Raw genomic sequence first — 22,180 nt, 5'->3', positions numbered from 1 at the left:
CAAGAGCAAAACTGTCTTGAAAAAATAAAAATAAAAATAAATAAACTCACTGGTATTGACGCTAGGGACTTAGCTGTGTCTCCACACAATGAGGACCCAGCTACTGTGAGTAAGCACCCTTTCCCTGACACAGTGGGTCTGACAGCTCAGTACATCATTCCTTGTATGTAGGATTTGCTTTTTGGTAGTCATGTGAAAAAAACTTCCTCTCTGACAGGAAACAATGCATTACTAAAACAGAGGCTGAGGTGAGCGTCCTCCACCTGCTGTCTTCAATTCCATGCCTCTCTCTCTAGCAGTCCCTCACAGTCAGTGTGCACACAGAACAATCAGTCAACTATAGAAGTGCCCAGCCTGTTGACTAAAGAATGATGATATCTTTGTACAATTTGTCATTGTTAATTCCTGTGAAGTACATTAAAATGCTCCCATTAACTTCTTTAATATTATCCTAAAGTTTCTTGCTCTGTCAGAATAAAGTGGTCTGGCCTGGAAACCCTCCTTTTTCATGAATTTCAGCACACTCCACAGTACTAAAAACAGTAATTTTAGAACTGTTTGAAAACGTCTTCTGCAAGTTATTACTTTAAAATATGCATATTTTGTGGATGTATAAATACAAATAAACGCAAGTTACAAAAACCTGATTTGTAAATTTCTGATATTCACAAATTGTGTGGGAGATCCTCTAAGACTCCCTCTCCCCATCTCAATTCCAGGGTGCCTGGACCCTTTCTGGCCTTCATTCCAGAAAGAAGACAGCCTTGTACCGACAGCACCACTCGGTGGCCAGGATGGAGAACTGTCCAAATCACCTTTTCTTCTCTGCCAACTTTTTTTTCAAGATGATGATGCCCTTCCAAACCCCAAACCTCTCCACCTACCCCAATTTTCCTTGGACTTTGCTACTCACAGCCAAGTGGTTCCACCTCAGGCACTCTTTCTCAAATGTACACACATCCTTTGTTAAAAAATCTTTTCTTCGCCCTACCCAGTTGCTTCATAAGATTTTCTCACTCCTCCAACTGCCTTTATCACATACATAAGCCTAACAGTTGCTAGGGCTGGACAAGCCAGACTTGGCCCCAAGGCTCTGAAATGTAGAGTGGCTAACCACATTTTTTTAATTTAAGTATTTTAAAGCTTTGTGGAAATTGATTAGGCCATTCACCCCTCAGAAATTCTGTCCTCCTCCCAGCTCCCAGCCCCTGGTATCCGGTTGGCTCCTGCCCATAGCAGAGTCTTCTGTAGCAGCCAGGGATGGAGGTGGAGATGCAAAGTAAGAAAAAAAAATGGAAAGGAAAAAGGGAAGGGAGAGAGGGAGGGAAAGAGGAAGAAATAAAAGAAAGAATGGAGAAAAAGAAAAAGAAAGGGAATCTTTTTGCCTGGAGGACCCCTTATGCAGCTCCCTTCCTCACTGTTTCCCATGGGTGCTGGGACTGAAAGCAAGCATAAGGGGACCCCAAAACACTCAGTAGTTAAATGCATAAAAATAATGAATAATCTCACAATGCAATATTTCTAAAACAAACTTTAAAATTAAAATAGGCTGGGTGTGGTGGTTCACTCTTGTAATCCCAGCACTTTGGGAGGCTGAGGTGGGTGGACCACCTGAGGTCTGGAGTTCGAGACCAGGCTGGCAAACATGGTGAAAACCTGTCTCTACTAAAAAATACAAAAATTAGCTGGGCGCGGTGGTGGGCGCCTGTAGTCCCAGCTACTCGGGAGGCCGAGGCAGAAGGATTGTTTGAACCTGGGAGGTGAAGGTTGCAGTGAGCCAAGATCGCACCACTGCACTCCAACCTGGGCAACAGAGTGAGACTCAGTCTAAAAAAAAAAAAAAAAAAATTAATTAAAATAAAAATTAATGCACAAAAATCCATGATTAGCAAAATAATCAGTAGCAGAATTTTAAAAAGAGAATAGTGGTTTCCAATCAGTCCACAGGTCCCAGGTCACTGTGCTGACAGGAGGGCCCCCCATCCTCCTCTCTGCCCCAGCCCCCACAGTGTGGGTTTATGAGGGTTGATCTCTATGTGAGAACAGATTGACAACACAGGGCTTTATATGTAGGTGTTTCCCAAATTATAGGAATTGTATTAACTTTTTCTACTTGATTCAATATGTGGGAGGATATTTTGACATCCATAAGTATAAAGACACACATTGTTCCTTCTGCCTCGGGCTCCCATATGGCTGGGCAGGGTGCTGTTTCTGCTCACCAACCCCTTCTTCACTGTGCCCCATAACTCCACAGCTTCCGTGGATCTCTTGGTCCTGGTACCCTGAAACATGCTTTTCTTTAAGCACTGATATTCATGAAAAATGACTCACTTCATACCAAGGGATTTTTCTTCTTATTTTCTAAATTACAAAATACTGCAAAACCATTGCTTTCAGCTAAGAATGACGTCATAAATCAGTAATCGTAAGTCAGCCCAGGAACTAAACCATTATTAACCTCACTGTTTCTATGGGAAAACAACTCACTTGCAAACAAATATCTGAGGCATGATTTTTTGGTAGATAGGGGGACTAATGCTTTTTAAATAAAAACATACATAGAAATGTATGTGTTGTGCATTGTAATATGAAAAAAGAAGCTCTTTAGCCCTAAACTACTGCTCTTAAATTTTAGAAAAAAAAAAAAGAAAGAAAGTTTAAAAAGAAAAAAACAAACCAGGGTGCTTGTAATGCCCAGATTGAGATCAGAATGCTAGGCCATGTCAACAGCACAGGCTTTGCCAACAACACTGAGACAAGAAAAGAATAAGACGGAGAAATATAACACCATTAGGCACACATTGCATAAAACTATTCAGATATAGAAGGACATTTTATTTAAATCTAGATATTTACTTTTAATTAAAATATTCTGGCTCCGATGTCTAATTATTTATGTCAATATAGGATTTATGAATGTGTCTCAACAAGTCTCAAACAGCATGTGCTTCCATTCTAAAAATAGCAAGCTAGCATCTGCTTACCTGCAGCTGGTGATCAGTCATTCAATCCACTAATTATTTTTTGGTATGAGATGAGTAGAAGCATTGCTATTTAAATCATTCCTCCAAATTACCGCATGTCATCAACAGGTCTTTGCTCATCATTTTGGGCTTTATCTTCTTGCATGAAGTTTAGCCACATAGTAAAATACTCCCAGATATCAATGAGGGGTAAGTGCCCCTTTTCTAAGGTCTCATCCACTTAGAATCACAGCATATATATTTTAAAAACAATAGTCTAAGTTGTTCGTAACTACCTTGTTTAACTTGAGAGACAAAATGTAATCTAATTCAGTAAGAATAAAAAATGTAACACGCACACACACGCAGACACACACACACACGCACACACATACACACAGTCTCTATTTTAATAGTTAAGTTGATTAAGGTACCCAGACTACAACTGTACTTTGAAAGCACAGAAGATCTTTTGGTGGTTTATTTTTTTAAATGCCTCTTTGACCATTTCTGATTAAACATCCTCAAAGGTCCCCTACTTACCTATGGAATTAAGTGTCAATTCCTCAGCTTGGCTTCTAACTACCTGACTCTATCGTGCCCTACCTACCTCTGTTCACAGGAGCCACACCAGTAGCTTCTCTTTCTAACCAATCTCCCTTGCTCATCTGACTGAACCTTCAAGTGTTTCTCATCTGACATGTTCCCCTTCCGTTGTGCCTAGCCCTCCTTCAAGTCCAGACTGAGGTGCCATCTCTGCTAAACCTTTCCTTGCTTCTTTGCCCTCCCCTCCCCAACACTGACTTCCCCCAAGGCGGAGCTCTGGGTCACTCACTGACTGATTTGTGCAATCCCTTTTTTTTTTTTTTTTTTTTGAGATGGAGTCTCGCTCTGTCACCCAGGCTGGAGTGCAGTGGCACGATCTTGACTCACTGCAACCCCTGCCTCCCAGGTTCAAGTGATTCTCCTGCCTCAGCCTCCCAAGTATCTGGGATGACAGGAGTGCACCACCACACCCGGCTAATTTTTGTATTTTTAGTAAAGACAGGATTTCACCGTGTTGGCCAGGCTGGTCTTGAACTTCTGACCTCAGGTGATCCCCCCACTTTGGCCTCCCAAAGTGCTGGGATTACAGGCGCGAGTCACCGCACCCAATCCTGATTTGTTCTTTCTAATCCTTATTTTTATTGTTTTCCTCACAAGATGGTAAGCATACTATCAGGATATGAACTAGATCTTCTACCTCTTTTAGAGTCCTAAGAAACACTTGTCAAATTAAATAAGAGTACTTATATAAATGTGAATACACCTCTCCCACACACGCACATATACATACACACAGGATGGGCTCCTGGAACCAATGTTTACTTAGTATTCATTCTGATCCCCCTCTGAGGCATATCCCTGTTACCACCCTCCCATGAATCTTATCCTCAGTTTTTAATACTGGCCTTCGCTGACCCCGTTATTTCATTTCTGTTATCCTCTATCATCCCTTTCTTAAACCTTACTTTTTATATTAGTCCTGAACTCTACTTAACACCTTAATTTGTCCGGGTGTGGTAGTTCACACCCGTAATCCCAGCCCTTTGGGTAGGCTGAGTTGGGAGGATCACTTGAGGTCAGGAGTTCAAGACTGGTGTGGGCAACATAGGGAGACCCTGTCTCTACAAAAAATCAAAAAATTATCTGGATATGGTGGTACCTGCCTGTGGTCCCAGCTACTCAGGAGGCTGAAGCAGGAGGATCACTTGAGCCCAGGAGGTCGAGGCTGCAGTGAGCCATGATGGTGCCACTGCACTCCAGCCTGTGTGATAGCATGAGACCCAATATCAAAAAAACAATAATCAATTTTCTGGGTGTAGTGGCAAGCAGCTGTAGTCCCAGCTACTCAGGAGGCTGAGGCAGGAGGATTGTTTGAGCCTGGGAGTTAGAGACTGCAGTGAGCCATGGTTGCCCCACTGTACTCCAGCCTGGGTGACAGAGTGAGACCCTGTCTCAAAAAATAAAAAATGAAATAAAAACACCTTGATTCATTAGGGGTTGAAGGAGGGAGAAAGCAGAGTATTTGGAGTTTGCAGACCTGGGTTTGAGTCCCTGTCTCACTTAGAATAGTTAAATTAACTTGGACAGGTCACTGGGCCTCAGTTTCTTCATCTTTATTTTAGGAATAATTATTCCTAGGATGGGGTTGTTTTGAGGATAAAATGCACACACAAAGAAGTTTGCAAATAGTACATTAAAATATATTATATTGCAACATTATAAAAATTAGTCCAAATATCATCACCTCCCAAAGGCTGCATCACATACCACTCCACACTTGTGGATCACTTTGGGGCAGAAAAGCCATTGCCTTCAGTCTTTTTGCCATTTGAGACCAGGAAGATCTTTGTCTTGTCTTGCATGACTTCTAAGGATAGGGAAGTGGGAGGAACTCTCTTCAATTCCTCCCAGCGGGCAGCCAATCAGAGGATGTGAACTATAACCAATGGCAACCGGGTAGGTGACAGAAAAGGCAAGTACTTATGTCTATCTCAATGAACTGCATTTCAACAAATTGTTAAATTGCTGAATCTCAATAAATGAATTCATTGAAAAGTCAGTAAAGTGCAAGGCACTGTGCTAGACTTGATAATTTAAAAATGAGTAAAATTGTCTGAGAGCTTAGACTCCAATAAGAGAGACAGACAGGTTTGTAAATTAGTGTTATATATGCCATGATAAAAGTTATATTTATCAGTATATTTGATCCAGACTGTGCACTCACAGTATTGAGTCTATGACAATATATAGAGAGATATATTTGGATACCTTTTCTGTTTTCCTTTTAAGGTCAGATTCTGTCCAGTAGAAAATCTAGCTTTGCTGTCATACTATCTGTTGTCGTCGTTGTTTTTAAATGCTTGGGTTTATAGTATCTACGCTGTACCTTGACCCTATCCTCTCTAGATACCACCCCATGTTTTGACTCCACAGCAAACCTTGAAGGAGATGTCTTCGCTTCCTCACCTCCTATTCTGTCTTTAACTCACCCCAATAAAGTTTCTGTGTTTATTGCTCTAACAAACCTGCCTTTGCCAAGTCACCAGAAATTCCATGTTATTAAAATCCAAAGGCTACTTCTCAGATCTTACTTGTTTTACTCTTTGGTGGCATTTAGCACCATAATCGTGCCACCCTTTATGAAAGCCTCCTTGATTCTGTGAAGTGGACACTTCCTTGGTTTTCCTTCTGCCTCTCTGGGGATTCTTCTGCAACCATCTTTGCTGATGCCTCCTCCCCTGCTCAACTTTCTAATTTGAGTGGACCCAGTGTTCAGTCTGGGCCTTTTCAACACTTGCTTATCTGTACTTTGCTTCTAGATAACTTCATCTAGTCCCTTGACTTTGACTGGCACCTATCTATGAATAATTCTCAAATCTCTATCTCCAGCCCTGACTTCTCTCTACAACACTAACTGTCAATTTGACATTTCTGCTTGACTGCCTAAAAGGTATTCCAAAGTTTAATAATATGTCAAAAACAGATTTCTCGAACTGTGCAGAGATGGCTTCTCCTTAGTTTTCTCCAGTTCAGAAAATGGTATTCCCATCAATGAGTTACTCAGGAAAGTAAACCCAGGCAGCATACAAATAAAATCTCACATCTAATCCATTAGTAAATCATGTCAATTCTACTTCCAGAAAATAACTCAAATCTATCTAATTCTCTATTCATACAGCTGTCTCTCCCTAGTCCAAGCATCACCATCCCTCATCTGGCCTAATGCAATACCTTCTACTAAGTCTCCCTGCTTCTGAAACCACCTTTGCAAAAATCATAACTGAGGAAATTATGACAGTGAAAGCGATCAGACCTAACCGACTCCATCTTGCTTCTAACCTTTGAACTGTCCTTGCTCATTCCTGGGTGAAGGCTGAACCAACTTTGGGAAGGAATTCAGTTCATGGTTCGACTCTGAAACAAAATTGATAATTACCCTTTCATGAAAAAGGGCCCCTTCTTGCCTGAGGACCAGTTTGCCTTTGCAAGACTAACAAATTAGTTATAAGACTAGAAATTAGGTTTAGGAGTCATGCAGCCTGTGGCTCCAAGAGTCTGAACCTCCCCACATTGCTCCTGGGGATAACGTTACTGTTATAAAACCTAAGATCAGTGCTTGGGATATTTTGCAGACCCTACACTGGATGGATCAGCTGACACCGCCCGGACCCATAATCTGGCTCAACCAGTTCTGCCATCCCACCCAGGAACAGAAGACAGTCAGAAAACCTCAAGTCGACCCCCTATGATTCCATCTCCAATCTTACCAGTCAGCACTCCCCACTTCCCAAGCCCATACCTTCCACTTTGTCTTTAAAAGCTCCAATCCCCCGAGACCGATTTGAGTAATAATAAAACTCTGGTCTCCCGCACAGCCAGCTCTGTCTGAATTACTCTTTCTCCATTGTAATTTCCCTGTCTTGATAAATCGGCTCCGTTTAGGCAGCAGGCAAGGTGAAGCCACTGGGCGGTTACTTCCTTTCTAAATTTCCTATAATCTATTCAGTCTGAATGAATTTAAACAAATAATATTATTTTTATGAACTCCTAACTCTTAAGTAAACATCTTTTTAATATTCTGTGTAAGGAAATGGAAGTACATGTAAAGCACATGCTAGAATGAAGTCCAAAAAATACAAATCAGGTCAGGTCATTCCCCCACTTAAAACTTTCTGATGCATTTAGGATAAAATACAAAGTCATACCCTGGCCTACCAACCCCTACATGATCATTGCAACCCCATTTTGTGCCACTCTTCCCTGTCACTCCTTCTCTGCTAGCTATTTTTGGCCTTCTGTTTCTCAAATACAAATGATTTCTCCCTTCAGAGAACCCAGCAGGATCTTGGACTAGATGCTTTCCATCTTCACAATCTCTAAATAGAATGAGTGTCTCAGGGCTCAGGCTTCAGACTGCTTCTCTTTTCTATCAATGACTTCCAATGTTATATCTCCAGCCCTGATCATTCTCCTCAACACCAGACTCCTATCCATTCAATGCCTAGTAGCCATGTAAAATATTGCCATTTTCTGAACATGAAAACCTAACACTTCCTTCCCATAGCCTCCACCATACTCTTTTTCCAGTCTTCCCTATCTCAGTAAATGATAGCCCACCATTTTTTTTTTTTTTTTTTTTTTTTTTTTTTGTGACAGAGTCGAGTGCAAGGTTGCTCACTGCAACCTCCGCCTCCCAGGTTCAAGTGATTCTCCTGCCTCAGTCTCCCTAGTAACTGGGATTACAGGCAGATGCCATGACACCCAGCTAATTTTTGCATTTTCAGTGGAGACGGGGTTTCAGCATGTTGGTCAGGCTGGTTTCAAACTCCTGACCTCAGGTGATCCTCCTGCCTCAGCCTCCCAAAGTGCTGGGATTACAGGTGTGAGCCACCGTGCCCAGCCAGCTCATCTTTACCAATTAAGGCCTTTACTCAGGCCTTAATTCTTCTTTCTTTCAAAGCTCATTTCTAATCAATGAGCAAATATGGCAGGCTCTACCTTCAAAATACATCCAGAACCAAACTGCTTTTTACCTTTCCTCCATTGCTGCTTGGGGCTAAGCCATCATAACCATCTGCAACTATTACCCTCTTACTGATCTTTCTGCTTCCACTCTTTCACTCCTACATTCTGTTCTCTACTCTCCACAAAGCAGAAGAATCATCCCTTGAAAAAGGGAAGCCAGATTACAAAACCCTCTGTGAAAAGGCCTCCAAGGGTTGCCTGTATCACTCAGATAAAACCCATAGTTCTTTTTCTGGTCCTATTACCAGATCATTATCTACTGGCTCTTATCTCTCACCTTCCCACTCTTTTCTCAGCTCTAGCAGCACCACCCTCTTTGCCTTTGCAGCTATGTCCACGTGGTTTATGTTCTCACTTCTTTACAAGTCTCTGTTCAGATGTCTTCTTAAAAGAGAGGCTTTCCCTGTCCCATTAATATAAAATTAGGCCTTTGCCTTCTATTTCCCTACCTTTCTTTGTTGCTCTCAATAATAACAACACACATAACACTTACTATGTACCAGGTACCATGCATAGCACTTTACGTATTATTGGGTCATTTAAACCTCACATCACTCCATAAAGTAGGTGACATTACTATCCGTTTTCTGGATGATGAAATTGAGGCACAGGGAGGTTAAACAAATTGTGTCACAAAGCTGGAGTTGAAATGTGAATGCAGGCTGTCTGGCTCAGCATGGGCCTTTAGCTACCGCATTATTTTGCCTCTTTATAGCACTGGTCATTACCATATTTTAGATTTGTTTATTATCTCCCACTCTTCCCACTTGTTTCAGTTATTGCTGCATAACCAACCACCCCAAAACTCGGTGGCTTAAAGCAACAACTTATTATTTCTCAGGAATTTAGGTCAGGAATTCAGGAAGTGCTTGACTAGGCTGTTCTTCTGCTTCACTTGGCATTGGCTGATGCCACTCATTCAGCTGCATTCAGAAGGTGACTGGGCCGGCCTGGAAGGTACGAGAAGGTTTTACTCATATGTCTGGTACCTCAATGTTTATCCATGTGACCTCTCTCTTTATATGGCTAATCAATCTGGAGTATACCATGGAAGCTGGCTTTTCAGAGAGAAACATGGAAGCTGCCAGTTCTCTTTAAGGCCTTGATTCAGAACTTCATTATTGCCACATTCTATTACTTAAAAAAATAAAAAATCTCAAGGCTAGCCTATATGTGCGGGGAGAGGACACAGGTTCCATCATTTGATGTCAGTAGTGATGTTTGTATGCATGGAGGGAGGAAGTGATGACTTCCATGTTGAGACTGTCTTCCACAGCACCAGAGTCTTTGTTCCATAAGAACAGGGACTCGTGTCAATTTTATTCATTATGATGTCTTTTCAGTGCCTAGAACAATGCCTGACACATAATAAGTATGTATTAAATATTTATTTTGTCTCTGAATTTAAGGGGCAGGTGAAAGAAGGAGTCTGCAAAGGTAAAGGAAAGGTCTGAAGGAATAGGGGGGAAACTCCTGCTATGACTCCTGGAAGGAGTGTGTCCCAGCAGTCAAGGAAGAAAAAAGTGAAAGGAAGATATGATTGAGAACTAGACCTTTAAAAAAAACTGTTTAGGGATGGGTGCAGTGGCTCACACCTGTAATCCCACCATTTTGGGAGGCCGAGGTAGGCAGATCCCTTGAGATCAGGAGTTCGAGACCAGCCTGGGCCACGTGTGAAACCCCATCTCTACCAAAAATACAAAAATTAGTCAGGTATGGTGGTGTGCACCTGTAATCCCAGTTACTTGGGAGGCTGAGGTGGGAGGATCACTTGACCCCAGAAAGTCAAGGCTGCAGTGAGCCAAGATGGTGCCACTGCACTTCAGCCTTGGTGATGGAGCAAGACCCTGCCTAAAATAAAATAAAGTTTAAAAGCTTTAAAAATAAGCAAAGAGCATACGATAAAAAATTTAAACAGCACAAAATGGTATAGAGAGAAAAGTGAATTTTTTTCTCCCTCTTGTTCCCGATTTCCCTCCCCAGTGGTAGCCACTCTTTAATGTATTCTTTCAGAGCTAATATATGCATATACTAGGATAAAAATATATGTTAAATCCATCTATTTGATGATAACTAAAATTAAAATCCTGAGCCCCCAATCAACTGAATGGACCCTCTTTTGGCCAAGGGTACCCCTGAGAAACCTTAAAAACTGAGTTCCTGGCATCAGCAGAGTCAGACATGCCTTGTTATAACCTCTCTCTTCTGTGGCTTAGACACAACTGACCAGCCGTTAAAATAGAGATCACAAAACTGATGGAACAGACTCTCTGTGGCAATAAGATACCAAATTACAAACAGGATCTAAGACCACGCCACAAAAGGGTTGTCATGCACCCCTGCACTTAAAGAATAACCTATGTTCTGGGCCAGGTAAAATGGCTCACACTTGTTTGGGAGACCAAGGTGGGAGGACTGTTTGAGTCCAGGGGTTTGAGACCAGTCTAGGCAACGGAGTGAGACCCTCTCTCTACAAAAGAAAAAGAAAAAGAAAAAGAAAAAGAAAAAAAATTAAATTACCTGAATGTGGTGGCATGCACCTATAGTTTCAGCTACTCAGGAGGCTGAGGTGGGAGGATTGCCTGAGCCCAGGAGATTGAGGCTGCAGTGAGCCATGTTCATGCCACTGCACTCCAGCCTGGGTGTCAGAGTAAGATCCTGTCTCAAAGATGAATGAATGAATGAATGAGCTATGTTCTAACTGCCTAAGGTTTCTTTTTTTTTTTTTCCCTAGCAGTTAAACAAGTGCTGGCATTGAGATAAGCAATATTAAAACAATTGCAGCTCATTTACCACCAGATGCTGACTACCTGAGCCTCTGTCCCACAAGCCATAACCACAGCTTTGATTGGACAAGAGACTGATTTCAGTAACTTTCTCCTGATAAGAGACCATCGACCATGGACTGGTTCTGGCTAGTTGACAGTGGCTGATCACTTGAGTGCCTTTGTATTCCTGCTTCACCTTCAACATTAAATGCATTACATAATTATAATTGCCCTCTATATCAAAATGATATTATAATTACGTAATGCAATTAGTGTTAAGTCTCTACCCCAAAGTGAACATGGGATGCATGTAACATGCATGCTATTCAATATACGTGTGTCAGGACCCCCCAAAGTGAATATTCAATCTGTTGAATGTGTATGTTTAGCCAACCCATTTAGCATAAAGCTCCTGCCTCAATCCTTCCTCCTCCAAAGTGCCTGCTAATAGTTTCTACTGTAGGCTATACTTCCAAGCCTGTCAGTATGGCCACCTTGCAGGTTTTAACTCTTTATAAGAAAAGAAGTCTCAGCCGGGTACAGTGGCTAATGCCAGTAATCTCAGCACTTTGGGAGGCCGAGGTGGGCAGATCACGAGGTCAGGAGTTTGAGACCAGCCTGGCTAACATGGTGAAACCCCATCTCTACTGAAAATACAAACATTAGTTGGGTGTGATGGCATCTGCCTGTAATCCCAGCTAATCGGGAGGCTGAGGCAGAAGAATCACTTGAACCCGGGAGGCAGAGGTAGTAGCGAGCTGAGATTGAGCCACTGCACTCCAGCCTGGGTGATAGAGCAAGACTCTGTCTCAGAAAAAAAAGAAAAGAAATCTCCTTTCTAAATTTGAGATATACAAATTTAGAAAGGAGATTCTTCAGTTTACACTATCTTCCAGCCTACCTATCTCTCTCCTGAAAAGACATACATAATACACAATTGGTAGACTACTATGCACAGGACTTAGCATCTAGTTTTTTTCTCTTAATTCCTAATTTCCAGATCATTCCATATCAGTATATAGAGATGATCTTCTTTATTTTAGATTGTTGCATAGAATGCATCCATTCTATGATAGCACCATTAGATTACAAAATGAGAAGATGACTGTTGATTTCAGTAGACTTAAGGAAAGGGTGAGGAAGACTGGGAAGTCAGAAAGTAGAAGTAGAAAATTAAATTGCAAAGGAAAGAAGGCAGAAAGTAAAAAAATTAAAGATGAGATAGGTAGCAGGTTTACACACTGTAAGTATATAGGAATAAGAAGAGAGGCAGAGGTTGAAAATACATGAAGGAGAAGGGATAAGTAATGGAAATGTAAATAAAAAATGAAATTCTCAGCTCCCCAACCAACTGAATAGATCTCCCTCCACCCTCTGTGGCCAAGGGGATCCTAAAGAAAACCTCAAAAACTAGTTAAGGCCATGATGGGAAGGCAGATTGGACATACTTCATTATACTCCCTCCCTTTGGAGTTTAGACCAGCATTAAACTGGTCTAAACCATTTTCATGAAATGAAAATAGAGATCGTAAGACTGACAAAACAGACTCCTGTAGCAATAAGATTATCCAACTCCAATCTGACTATGGTATAGCAGTACAAGACAGCGGACCCTGAAGAAAATAAAAATATTTTACCCCAAAATATATTTCTTTGACATATTTTGAAATGACCCTGCAAAGCTGTCTCTTTTGGGGGGAATCTGCATTTTGTACAGAATCCCTTTCCTTTTTCAGGTCTTTTCCTGATCCAGGAGAGATTTAACCAAGAGTCTGACACATTTTAAGGTCCTATAACATATGCTACCTGGAAGCTTCATCTACATAACAAGAACCTTGGCTTCCACAATCCCCCTCATTTTAACTCAAACATTTCTTTCTGCTAACTTCAACTCTTTAGGAAAAGCTTAGCTTTTTCAACCAATCATAAAGTCTCTGAATCCACCTATGATCTGTGAGCACCGCCCCCGCCTTTTACATGCATTGATCTATGTCTTTGCCTATAACTTCTGTCTCTCTAAAATGTATAAAACTAAGCTGTAACCCAACCACCTTGGGCACATGTTCTCAGGACTTCTTGAGGCTGTGTCCCAGGCCATGGTTACTCATGTTTTGATCAGAGTATATTTAACCTCTTCAAATATTTTACAAAGTTTGTCTTTTTTCATCAACAGAATAAAGTCTTTCCTTTGGGTAGATTGGAAGGATACTGACTTCAGGTGGAGACATTAACCTTGAGAGGACAGAACACCTCTTCTAAGAAGAAAGAGGGAGAAGAAAAGGACTCCGTGAAAGGAGCCGGGCTTGGTGGCTCGCCCTATAATCCCAGCACCTTGGGAGGCCGAAGCGGGTGGATCACTTGAGATCAGGAGTTCGAGACCAGCCTGGCCAACATGGTGAAACCCCATCTCTACTACAAACACAAAAATTAGCCGGACGTAGTGGCGGGCACCTGTAATCCCAGCTACTCGGGAGGCTGAGGCAGGAGAATCACTTGAACCTGGGAGGCGGAGGTTGCAGTGAGCCGAGATGGCGCCACTGCACTCCAGTCTGGGCGACAGATCGAGAGACTCCATCTAAACAAAACAAAACAAAACTAGTTGTAGGTAGGTTTTGTGGTAGTGGCTGGTGGAATTTGGGATTTAAGGAAATTCACTTCTGATGGTGAATTTCACCATCAGAAAAAAAAAATCACTTTCCTCAGAGATGTAAGAAACAAAGTTTTTTATTTTTATTTTTACCAAAGCGGGTGAGTAGAGTTCAATAAGAGGTTAGAAGAGTGTGAGGGCTGAGAACAGTAGGGGAGGGGAATACGAGATAATCTGAGTAGCAATGTGTAAACGTGACTGTTTTAGGCTCAGCAATATTGCGTAGTCGTATGTGGAAGTCCCGACCGAAGTTGGACACTTTTGGTTCGCAGTGGTTCCAATTCTCAGGGGTGTGTGATTTTCTGCACCGATCCAGGAGTGAGCAAGGCTGGGTGAACTGTTGCAGACTAACAGTTTTGCAGGTGGGCGAAGGATCAGGGAGGAAATTGACTTGAGGGTGTTGGTGAGTATGATACAGGAGTTTCAGAACCTTACTACACATCTGTCGTTGATGGTCTAAATATTTGCAGGTTTGCAGGTCCAGCGATGGCACAATGCCTAGCAGCAGAAGGTTTGCACCCACTGTGCGACGTGAGTGGCGGCTCTGGAAAATCATAAAATCATGGGAGGCCTTGGGAGTGCAGGCTAGGTGGGGTGGGACTGTGGCTGCGACAAACAGTGTTATGAAACTGCGCGGGACAAGAAAACTGATTTTACTGATTGCATATTGGGGAGTCCTACGGGAATCATTGGAGAGCCAATTCATTTTCTCCTATCCCACCCCATCTTTTGGGGTTGCAACTAACCAGTAAGTTTACACATTGCGGATACAATGGCACAATGGGGCCGCGAGGCGATGACGTCATTCGCGGGGGCGGGAACAGCGACCACCGTTAGGGTACAGTCCATAAAGGCAGTTTGAAAATATTTCAGCCTTTTTACTTGCATACTTCCGGCCCTTGCAGTTTGAGGTGGTAACAAACGACTGCTGCTCCCAACCACTCTCACCACCGCCTGTTACCATGGAAGCGCTCGGGTAGCTAGGCTTGGACGACTCTATTCTACGTCATCGTCAAAGCACAGCCCAGGACTGATAGCTCCACCCTAACCTAAGGGAGGGGCTGTGCTCCCAAGTACGTAGCCTGCAGTGCCTAACGCATTCTCAGTAATTTTGTCCCCCAACACACGCCGTCGACAGTCTCCCAAGAGCAATTCCCAGGAGCTCGGATTCCAAGAGCCCCTCCGCGCCCGCGTTTACCTTCGCTAGTCGCCCTGCAGTCCCGCCCTGTTCGGAGGCCCCGCCCTCCATGAATCAGCTGATCCCGTGGACCCACGGGGTTGCCAGGATCGCGCCGGATGCAGAGCGTAGTGCTGCCGGTGGAGCTTCAGGTGAGCGAGCGCGGGTCCCGGGTTGGCTATTGGCTAAGGAGGGCTTATCGGCTGCGACCCCTTGTATGCGGAAGACCGGGGACAGGGAGCTAGGCAGAGGCTGTGGTCGAGGCCCGAGAGCTCGCTGCGGGGGCCTGCGGAGACGGCGCCCGCATCTTCCCGGCTCTGCGTGCGATCGACTGTGCCTGCCGGTCCAGCAGCACCCGAGGCGGCCCCTGCCTCGGCCCCAGATTCTCCCACTTGCCACGGTCTCTCCCTCCCCAGACTGGGCTCCGCTGCAGTGGTCTCAGCCGCGTGAAATTCCTTCAGCCCCCCTCTTCCCGCCTCCACCCACGCTGCCTTCCAGCTATTCATTCATGAGAATTTGTTGAATGCCCACACTAGTCGCTGAGCTGATAAACTGCGGTCCGTGGCCGGGAACCCAGCTGATTGTCCCTGGCGGCCTTGCCACAGGGTGCAAATCGCGTTGAAGAGTGGACCAAGGGTTGCTTGAAAAGGCGGTTACGGAGAAAGAAAATGGCTTTGATAATAAGAATTAGTAGTTTAGGCAAGTCTTTGAGCGTATCAAGTGATTTATGAAGAGGAGAAGATAAGTTATTTTGAGAAGCGAAGCCAGGAAAATAACACAGGTCCTTGACGCTGGTGTTGGTCCTCGGGTAACAGGACTGCTTTGAAGACAGGCAACAGTAGACGGGTAGAATCGTACTATTGCTTAGGGCTTTGATTGTGGAAGAGGAAAAACACTCTTGTTGAAGTGGCATATCCGAGTACAGTGCTTTCTTTCTGGTTTAGGGTGGAGAAGGAACTGACTGCTGTACCCAAATGAAGATCTTTACTCAGTTACCCTTATATTTGGCTGTACGGAATAAAATTGTGTGATATGTTTATTCTGAGCAGGTACGAAACTTCAGCAAACCTATTAGTCCTACATTTTCCCCCCATTTATCATATGATTTGGAGTGACCGCTTGACCTTTGAGTTAATGAATAATTTAAAGCAGTGAAAAATTTGTTTTTGCAGTAAACTGCAGTGTTTTGACCTTAATAACATAAACATAGTGGTTAAGATTCTAGGCTTTGCATCTGAACATGCTCAGAGTCACATCCATTAACATCTTTGACTTTGGGCAAGTTATTTAATCTCTCTGCCTCAGTTCTCTTGTCTCTAAATTGGGGATAACAATGTTTTCCTGATGACAGTACCTTTACATGTAATGGTTCATGTATCATATTTATTACAGTGCCTGTTTTATGGTAAGTATTCAATACATATTAGCTATTTTTATAATTAATTCCTCCCACTACATCATGATCCAAACTGACTCTTTTCCTAAGTGATGGGGAAGGGAACTGAATATTTTAAGGAAGTAGCTATAAAATATGATTTCAAGTTGTTCCGTAGTAATTTTGGTATTCCATAAGGACATTTTAATGTGAAAAAGATACTGACAGAATCCATACTTGGTTCGAGTTTATTAGCTTCTAAACTATGACCAGTATTGGCAGATTTAAAATTCATAATTATAGCAAGAAAACGTCAAAACTGTTTAACAGTGTTAAAATTTGAAAATGATCCAGAAAAATGAAATACCAAACAGGTAATTCTGGGAAAAAGAACAAAACTTGAGTGGCATTATGTGAGCCATTTATTTTTTAAATGTATACAATATAAACAGGAATCCCTTCTCTCCAAATTTCAGTTTTTCAGAATTTGGGCTGTCATTTGAAACACTTACTTTGGGCACTTTGACTGTTAAAGACAAAGGGTATGCTAAGAACTTCAATGAGTCTTGATGTAGTGTTTTTGTAATTAGGTGGTATCTCCTACCTTTTCATGAAAAATGTGGGTTTAAAGCAGTAGCTGCTGGGTCCATTCTAATCATAATCTCAAAAATGTGACTGACTTGTAAAAATCTACAATTATGTATTAATGTGAGACTAGGTAAAGTATGAGTTGAAAAACTAGGAAGAAAGGCAGAGTGGTGATTTTTAAGCTTGTGTAAAAGAAGGCCTGCTTTGGGTGCGTGAGGTACCTTTCTCACTCAGAGGCATGCTGTGAGGATATGTGACTTTTAAATCATTTAGCTCTTTTTATAACTTGGTGGAATTAAATCTACCACGTATTTCAAGTGTATTCGGGATATGAATTTTCCTGATAGAATTTTAACAGATTTTTGTCTCTTAACCCTTCATTGATGCCCAAACAATTTTGTTATCAGTAATAAGAAAGTACTCTGTTTTGTAGGGTGTCAGTCCTTAAGAAAATGTTAGTTAATCACCAATAAAATAGCAACAATTTCTGGCTTCTTTTTAGTATTGCATTTAATTTTCCTTTCCCTATCTCTTATTCCTCTGTATATGTGATGGTACTTTCTTTAGCTTATAGCTTGTGTCTTGATGTTTGCCTGCATGTAGCTGAACTGATTGATCCAGGTGGGTAGAGGGAAAAATATTTAAATTGGTGAGATAGTAGTTTTTGGAGCTATTGTATATTTCTTTTAAATTTGAAGAAAATTTACGGTTTTCTCAACACCTATGAGAAAAAGACTGGGGTTTGTTGGCAGAGGTTTGCTTAGCTGCTAATGAATTATGCCCAGAGAGAAGATCAGCTTTCGTCTCATTAATTCCACAAATTGATCATCTCATGTTTCCCTTAATTATCACATTTTAAATATTTTTCTTTTGAGTCATCACACAGTTCTTCAGTTCACATGGCCTCCCTGTTAGGAAGGGAGTGGTTTAGACCCAATAATAGCATTCGGGTGGGCTAACATTCACTCCAGGATTTTTTTTTCTTCCACAGCCTAAATTTTTGTCGAGCCAAGATCTTAAGTAACTTGGGGCAATTGCCTTAGCAAACATGTAACAAGGATGATTATAGCAGCTCTTTAAAAGAGCAATAAAGTAGAGCAATCCAACTGTAAAGATTAGTAGGGAAATGGATAAACTGGTTTATTCATGCAATTCAGTACTATCTTCTCATAAAAATGAATGAGCTAGATCTATACTTACCAACATATATACATCTCAAGTATGTAATACTAGATGAAAAAAGCAAAATGCTAAAGGATTTGTACAGTAAGACGCATTTATGTACACTTTAAAAGCAACATAATAGCATGCATTATTTATTGATATGTGTATATCTAATGAAAGTACATAAAAGTAAATATAAAAATGTGGGAATGGGATACATTAACTTTAGAAATAGTAACTAATTCTGAGTGGAGCTTCTTCACCTCTGTTACTTATTTTTTCTTGTATTTTAAAGAAAGAGCGGAAGCCAATATGAAAATATATTAATATGTGTTAAAACTGGATGATGAGTACATATATTTGTTATTTATTTTTACGGTTTTATGTATAGTTAAGATAGTTTGTGAAACTAGCACTTTAACATTTTTATTTATAATCAGGGCTGTTTCCCAATATGCTTGCTTTATTTTACTTTGTACCCTCAAATTAGGAGACTGTGGAAAAATAACTCTTCTCTCCCTGCAATAAGAAAGGAATGTGCCAGTGCAGCTCCACTGTGTAAAGCCTTTCTAAGGAGAGGAGACAGACCAATTATTTGGTCAGTTTTGCTTTGCTGTTTGTGCTCCTGGGAAAATGCTTTCTTCAGGACATGAAGCCTGCAGGGGCATTAACATTCTAGAGATGCCTGGGAAATGTAGGCATATACCAATCATGAACTCTGGAAGTATAGGGGAGCAAGTTGTATAATAAGGCCCTGAAAGGAATTTGGACATAGAGTGACTCAGATACAAAATTACTACAGATTTGTGTAGTATTAACATTAACACTTTACAAAGCTTAGCTTGGTTACATTTTACTACAATGTAGTTACCTTGAGTTTATACCTTGAGTGCAAGTATCCTAGTTATTGCTCAAAGAAAATAATTGTCTCTGTAGATATTACTAAGTAACCTGATGACAGTTTTTTAAATTGTTGACTAATGAATAAAACATTTAGTAGCTGATCCCTAATGTAACCTCAGTATCTAAACTTGTGAGTTAAACAATATTTTCATTTCTAATAAAGAATACCTGCTACTTTTACTTACTATTGAAGTAAGTGAAACTTGTATCACCAGAGTGATATTTTTTAGTGTGTATATTTCCTGTTTGGTTATGTGGCCCCTGAATGATCCTAAGCACCAAGTGTTATCAGTTAGTAAAAGAAGTCATCATACTTTGAACTGTAAATCTAATATTGCCTTTAAAAAATTGTGGCCATTTTAATAAGAGAGTAGTTGCAAATATTAAGAGAATAAGTAGTTTGTATCAGGACTTACCAGGACATTCACTGTACCATGCAATAACAGGCACAAATAGTAGCAGTACCTGGGAATTTGAAATTCAGTTGTTAGTATTATAATATTCATCACAATGCATCGTGGGATTATTATTTAATAATCCTGAAAAATGTGTTTAATAATATAGAGTGGGTACAAAAAAGAGCTAAGTGGGCATTACTGGGAAATTATTGTACCATGTTTACACACTTTCACCCCCTCCACCGTGGATAATTTCCCGTTTAGAGGATCCTCATAACCAAGAGAGTGTAGTTTCAGTAAGTTTCAGCATGAAATTAGCAAGGCATTAAAAAAGGACTGTAAAATCTTCCTGTTTCTCATTGCACCAAAAGCTGTCTGTGTATAAGGAGAAAGGGAGAAAGGAACACTTCTCTGAGTTGTTTAACCCTTTTTAAAGTGACATGAGATAAAAGTAATTTCATTGTTAGGATATACCTTTAGCAAATTATATAGAGTTTCTATTAGGAGAAGACAGTTTTTTCTTTTGTATCTGATACTGAATTTTATTACAGGCACTAGAAATCTATAGCGTGGAAGTCTGTGGATTGGAACTGAAAATCAGGGGGCTGTATCTTTCACTCAGGCACTCGCTTAAATGTAACCAGCTTGTTCAGAATGATTATTATGGGTACAAGAGTATACCAATGAATAAGTCGTAGTCTCTGACCTCCAGGAGCTTAAAATATATTTTGAATCAGTGACTTAGTGCATATCCTATTAGTAACAAAATTATAACTAATAAGTAGCTTTCTAGGCCAGTCTACTGAATATATCCAATGCCTTAATTTACTGAATTCCCTCACTCTGAGTCAAGATTTAAAGGCTCATTGGCTCCCCTACTGGTATCAGGCAATGCTTTCTGTGCAGCAGTTAAGGCTGAGAGGTGTGGGGTTCCAAGTGGCCTTCTTGGTGGTTGGTTGGCCAAGGCTTCAGTGCAAGGCGAGTTTTCCTCAACCTTCCACAGTGGTTGGTGAAGGCTTCAGTGGCAGGGTATCCAGGAAGTAGCAGTTGTTGTTGGTGTATAGATTATTTGTAAGTCAGGTGTTTGAGTCAAAGGTTACCATAATCCACTTGTAAATGTTGACCTAGCCTCTAAAAGCAAATTATTTATTAAGCATTTACCATGTGTAAAATACCAGACTCTGTTATTGTTTACTGCATTCAAAGTATAAACTCTGGTTTACTACATTGTAATAATATGTAACCAACTCAGATTTTAAAAAGGAGGTGTTAATGGCTATATGAAATTGATGGTAATTTTGTATCCAAATCTCTTGTCACTCTACTACATTGTAATAAAATGTACCCAACTCAGACTTTTAAAAGGAAGTGTTAATGGCTACATGAAATCTATGGTAATTTTGTATCCAAGTCACCGGTCACTCTATGTCTATATTCCGTTCAGGGCATTATGATACAGTTTACTCCCCTATTATTTTTATTGCCTTTCTATCTGAATGTCTTGTCATTCTAATCACTGATTGACATTACTCTTATAACTACAATTATTACTGTTGTTTTACTATTTTAAACCAGTATTTGAGACAGGAGAATAAGACTAGGAAGGCCCAGCTTTGCTAGTGTAAATTAGCTTTCTTATGCCTTAAGGTACTGTGTAACTCTATAGAGAGCCATTATTCTAGTGAGAAAGAGAACATATTAGTATGGAAATTTCTTAAGGGCAGAAACTCATGTATTTACAGATATTTATTGAGTACCTGTTATACGTCAGAACTAAGCTGCTGGGATGTACTAGAGAATACGATATTTGTCACTCTGCTCTCATGGAGATTTCAGACTAGCATAGTACCTGGAACATAGTAGATGAAAAAAAATGCGTGTGGTTTCAGTGGTTGAAATTTAAGCATTTGAAAGTTATTATACTTATGACTCACAAATTTACCTTTCACCGATTTAAGCCAAAAAGACTTTATCCAGAAAATAGTTTAGTAGAGATGAATATGTAGGATCCTGCATGACTTAACTTTCTCTTTGCATTTGGGATAATAGACTCAACACATTTCTGTACCACATTTAAAATTTTTATTTATATCCTGCCTTGTTCCCAAAAGGATTTAAAGCAGCTTACAAAAATGTATAGCAGGGTGGGATAAAATAAAGAAACAGAATGAGTAGAGCCAGGAGGGAAATTAGACTATACAACATGCATACTGTGAAGTCCTCGTCATTTACAGGTACCATCATATGGAACCCTTATCCTCCCACCACAAAATTTATAATTCTGCTTATATCAGTACCTGTGATCTCGCTTCTTTCAAAAACGTAGACCTTTCTTCTTATGGAAAACAAACAAACAAACAAACAAACATCCCTCCACATGTATTCTGGATGGCATCCTCCTTCACATTGTCTAGGACTTTGGCTCTGCCCACTGTCCTCATCATCCTTCTATCCAGGATCACAGTCTTTGTCGTGCAGACATGTTCAGCTTCCTCTTGTCCCCCCAGCTAAAGAAAACCCTTCATTTTCACATTCCCCTCCAGCTGCCACTCCATTTCTTTGTTTGCCATTTCAACATTTTTCAAAAGGATCACCCATTGAAAATAAAGATATTTCCACATTG

The 22,180-nt window shown here is 40.9% G+C and overlaps 1 protein-coding gene across 5 annotated transcripts in view; it reads left to right on the top strand.

The window, feature by feature from the left end:
* The first annotated feature begins 14,972 nt into the window (after positions 1-14,972).
* ALS2 (alsin Rho guanine nucleotide exchange factor ALS2) overlaps positions 14,973-22,180 on the top strand; it is an 82,926-nt gene continuing 75,718 nt past the window's right edge. For 2 of the 5 annotated variants that reach the window (XM_021923880.2, XM_009182790.4), the window contains exon 1: positions 15,310-16,178. The gene's annotated coding sequence lies outside the window, so the exon portion shown is untranslated. Of the gene's footprint in view, positions 15,282-15,308; positions 16,179-22,180 lie in introns of those variants that run through there. The other 3 variants (XM_009182791.4, XM_009182792.3, XM_009182795.4) reach the window with 3 other exon arrangements.

The sequence above is a fragment of the Papio anubis genome, chromosome 10 (genome assembly GCF_008728515.1).
Source record: "Papio anubis isolate 15944 chromosome 10, Panubis1.0, whole genome shotgun sequence".
Classification (NCBI taxonomy): Eukaryota; Metazoa; Chordata; class Mammalia; order Primates; family Cercopithecidae; genus Papio; species Papio anubis.
The sequence above is the reverse complement of the archived record's forward strand: the minus strand, read 5'-3'. Positions and strand labels throughout refer to the sequence as shown.